This window comes from Vidua chalybeata, chromosome 1 (assembly GCF_026979565.1).
Source record: "Vidua chalybeata isolate OUT-0048 chromosome 1, bVidCha1 merged haplotype, whole genome shotgun sequence".
Classification (NCBI taxonomy): Eukaryota; Metazoa; Chordata; class Aves; order Passeriformes; family Viduidae; genus Vidua; species Vidua chalybeata.
The window spans coordinates 138,280,961-138,285,480 of NC_071530.1; the positions used below are offsets into that span (position 1 = coordinate 138,280,961).

The 4,520-nt window shown below is 39.7% G+C and overlaps 1 non-coding gene across 1 annotated transcript; it reads left to right on the forward strand.

Moving 5' to 3' along the window:
* Window positions 1–3,983: 3,983 nt before the first annotated feature.
* On the forward strand, window positions 3,984–4,091 carry LOC128801925 (U6 spliceosomal RNA). Its single transcript, XR_008435280.1, has one exon. It is a non-coding gene; the product is annotated as a U6 spliceosomal RNA (small nuclear RNA).
* Window positions 4,092–4,520: the final 429 nt, after the last annotated feature.

The following is a 4,520-nucleotide window of genomic DNA, read 5'->3' on the forward strand; positions in this document are numbered from 1 at the left end:
CTCTAAATCCATAGAGGCATGTAGTGCTTGCACAGAATGAGAGATGCTTGTCTCTTACACACAGGACAGGTCATATAATCAAAATCATCCTTTGCATACTTGTAGTCTAATGAAAGTTTGGCATTAAGGTAGTCTAGAAATTAAATCCCCTATGTAATTTAACCAAGCTTTGGTATTCTTCTGAGAATTTAATGTTATAATACATTTGACCTCAGTAAATATTAAATATCTGCCTGAGTATCACTTGCCACATTCTGACCAAATCTCCACAATAGCCTCCCTGTGCTGTTTGGTAGAAAGAAGGGACCCAGATGAATTGACAGTCTTAGAGTGTTTGTTGCTATCATAGAAGCTTCTGGACAGTCATTTACAGTGCCGCTACAATTACTTCATAATGCTAACACAGCTATGAATTTGATATGAAATTGCATTTAAATTAAAATAATTCTCTTTCAGTTCAGCTCTCATGTAAGAAGTACCTGAGCCTCTTGATTCAATCACCTCACTATGTCAGATTGCCTAGAGCTCATGATCAAACGGCTCTAATTCCCTTTTTTAAAGGTCATGTAAACATGTGCACTTTGTGAATTAGATGCAAATTCAATTCCCTATTCACAAAGCTACCTAGTTGAATTCCATACCTATCCCTCAATTGCAAGGCAGCATCTCACAGCAGAATATTGACTTTTGAACTGTGGTCAAAGACATGATTAAACAAAGAAATAACTGCCCCCTGCTATGTAGAGAATACAGATAAAGGGAAGTGAATCTACATTTTTTTCTAAATTGTCCTAATTATGTAGGTCAACTAACTCACTTTTTAATATGGCTATTCCATGATTGTATTTGGGGTTTTTAATACTGTGTTTTTATAGGGGTGATATCTGCTGAAGAACAATATGTAGATATCTAGGTACCCATGGATGGGTGATATTGAATATGTTACTGTAAATAAGGACTGCTTGAGTGTCCTTTCTAACAAGGTGTGCTAAAAAAAAAAAAAAAAGAAATAATGAATGCCTGTTTTAAGCCATCTCCATCAAAGACTGAATGAAACACACTGAACAGTTCACCATTTCAATAATAATAACAGAGCAAGTATTTTTTATTCTGGCATTTCAGTTTACCTATGAATAATAGTTTCAGTGCTGATTTTCATAATTCTGAAAATAAAGTTATTACATTTATGATCTTGTTAGGTCTTTCCTTATAAGTAACGACTAATTATCTGTGTACAGTTATTCTGACCCTTATTACCTTAGTTCACCCAATAGGTCTGTGCAGAACAGTACCTTATCTCTGACTGGGGCTGATGATGGAAAGAAAAATCAGCAGAGTGTCAGCTTTCCCCAGACATCTACTTGTAGTATCTTGGAAATATCTAGTCTGAAATATTCCTGAACTCACTGTTTAGAACTTTTCTGCTATCTGAGGATGGTAAGACCCAGAAGGTCATCAGGTTTGTGTAACAGTTAGATTTTGCAGCCGATGAAATCTCAACTTCTGTATTTGCCTCTATTTCAACCTCTAGGTTTCATATTTTCAAAGACCAGGAGAACAAAAACATCTTTCAAGAATGTGAAAATCTGAGATGAAAACACACACACAAACAAACAAACTAACTACAAAGCAACAAGTCACCCACATCTGTTGTCATGCTTGGTAAACCACAAGATACAAGAAAAGCTGTGGGATTGTCTAGGGCAGACAGTTATTCAGGGCACTTTGATGCTTACCACAGGCAGTGCTTTTTCCAGGTGCATCACCCTACGGACAAACCCTGCTGTGGGAAGATACACGGTTCTTGTTAGGCCTCAAGACTTCTCAAACTGCATGAAGTTATGGCACTATTAGAAAGGAAAAGAGAAGTTTCTTGGTACAGTGTGTTTTGCTGAGTGCCATGACAAGTTGTAACAATGAGGAAAAAGTAGACAGCAAAAGATTTCTAGGGGGCTGATAAAAAAACAGCATACATGTAAATTAATCATTCTTATCAATAAACCACGCCCTGCATACTCCCTAGTATGTTTATCAAGGATAAGGCGTACAGCTACCTCATGGGCTCGGTGTGAGATGAACCAGCACTCCCACCCTTAGGTCAGAACAAGAGCTGAGTTTTAGCCACTCATCTGCCTTGAGGTCCCACTGTGGTCTTGATACCTACATTTCTTCCTTTCAGAAATAAATGAATGGCAATATTGGCTAGCAGATTTCTTAAAAAAAAATAAAACTAAATAGTAACTGGAATAAAAGATTAAAGGGAATTAAACCTAACAATTAGTCCATCTGAATAGTTAATATCTTCTGCTAAAATAAAACATTTCAAACCTTGTTCTTACCTGAAAAGTTTAAAAAAATTAGTCTCTGAAAATCTCTGGACCACTAGAGTTAATTTTTTTACCAAGTCTTGGGAAAGAAAGGATAATCCAAGGAATTGCTGACTTGCCAAAGCAATCATAGCATTTAAACAAAATGGCCCAGGAAATGATATATCAGTTATTCTGATTCTATTCTTAGGGGAAAAAAAAATAGAAAGCTGGACAAAGTCAGCACTCTACCAACAGGGAATTATGAGCTAAAAATAAAGCTATATCGTTCAATGTAGTTTCAGAGAAAGTAATTCTTGTCAAATTATCTTATTTAGATTTTTCTTTTATAAGATTATAGGTCTGGTTGACAAAGAATCAAATTTCACTGAGGCATTTGACATACTACACATGACATTGTGTTTTAAAATCCTGCATTATATGTAATTAATAGAGCACAGATTAAATGATTTAAAAGCCACTTGACTGATAGCACTCAAAATGTATGCATTAATGGAAAGGAATCAATTATCTGGGTCATTACTAATAGGACACTGCAGGGCTCTTGGTCCTAAGTCATTTTAAGCTTTATTTGAAAATAATATGAGTTCTGGGCACAGTATGAATGGGACAAAACGTTAATGCCATGAAAAGCAAGGAGTCAGCTGTCAGAGTGCGCTGAATCTCCTGGATAGGTGGCCTGAATTCAGCGGACGTTTGAACACACTGAAGTGCTGTGAAGGGAGCAAAAGCATGTTGTAGAGTGGAGCAGCCAGCCCATACCCCCAGGGAAAAGTATCTGTGCACCTTTGGAAGAGTAAAAAACTCATCCAAAATGGATGCAGAGGAGAAAGCCAATCTTTGACATTGGGCAAAGTTTTAACGGGGAGCCAAGGTGGTGCCAGAATAAGCCCTGGAGAAGTGAGTGAAGAGGAATAAAGTTGAGGAGATTATTTGTATCCTATAGGATATCCTATAGGGATTTTTATCCTATCCTACAGGGAGATTTGAGGGGCTAGAGCAGCTGTGGGGAGAGGCAGTTAGAGAGGGGGCAGTGAGATAGGGATTTGGGCACGCCTGAAATGTCGGTCCTGGTGTTGGCCCACTCCTTTTCATAACCTCAAGCCCATTTCCCATCCTGCAAGTGTCTGACCATGGCTACTCACATCCAGCACCTTTCCCATAGCCACACTCAGCTCCTCACCCTGCAGCAGCTGGAACAGACTAGAGGGCTGGCAGCCACCACTGGGCCATCAGCTTTCCCCTCTCTAAGGACCCCCTAGGGGAAACAAATAATATAGATCCTGTGGCTAGAGATTAAATGGTACTAGTGGTCGTTTCTGGCTTCTGAATCCATGAATCACCCCTTACTGCCTGGGTGGGCTTTCTTCCTTGGTTAAAGGTCTACCAGGAAAAAAAAATAGAGCTGTTTTCTAATCTCTTAGCACAAATCAAATGGCCTTGTAGGTCTGATAATCTGTCTGGTTAACTTAGTGTTTCTTTGCCTGTTCAAATGGCATTTGGTGTTTCCCAGAGAAAAAGGACTGGAATCAGTAAAATTATATAGGAACATGTTGCAAATGTGGATTTCACATGTCCTTTTTTTATAGCTATTTACAATGGCCAGTATCTCTGTGCTTAAGCTCTCCACAACATTGAAAGTAATGATAGCATTGCATATTTCACTTTGGTAGTACATACACAAAAATTGGAACAATACAGAGAAGATCAGCATGGCTCCTTGGCAAGGATGACACGCAGATTCATGAAGAGTGACAAATATTTTTTGAGCCAACAATATGCCCAGCAGGACTAGGAACGTGATTGTTTCTCTGTACTGGGCAGTGGTGAGACCACACCTTGAGTCCTGTGTCCAATTTTGGGCCACTCACTACAAGAAGAACATTGAGATGTTGGAACAAGACCAGGAAGGGCAACAGAGCTGGTGAAGCACCTGGAGCACAAGTCTGATGAGGAGCAGCTGAGGGAGCTGGGGGTCTTTGTCCTGGAGAAAAGGAGACTCTTATCTCTCTCTACAACTCCCTGAAAGGAGACTGTAGCCAGGTAGGAGTTGGTCTTTTCTCCCAGGCAGCCACTGGCAGGACAAGAGGACATGGCCTCAAGCTGCACTAGGGAAGGTTCAGGCTAGACATCATGAAGAACATCTTCACTGGCAGGGCTTGCCCAGGGAGGTGGTGGTGTCACCATCCCTGG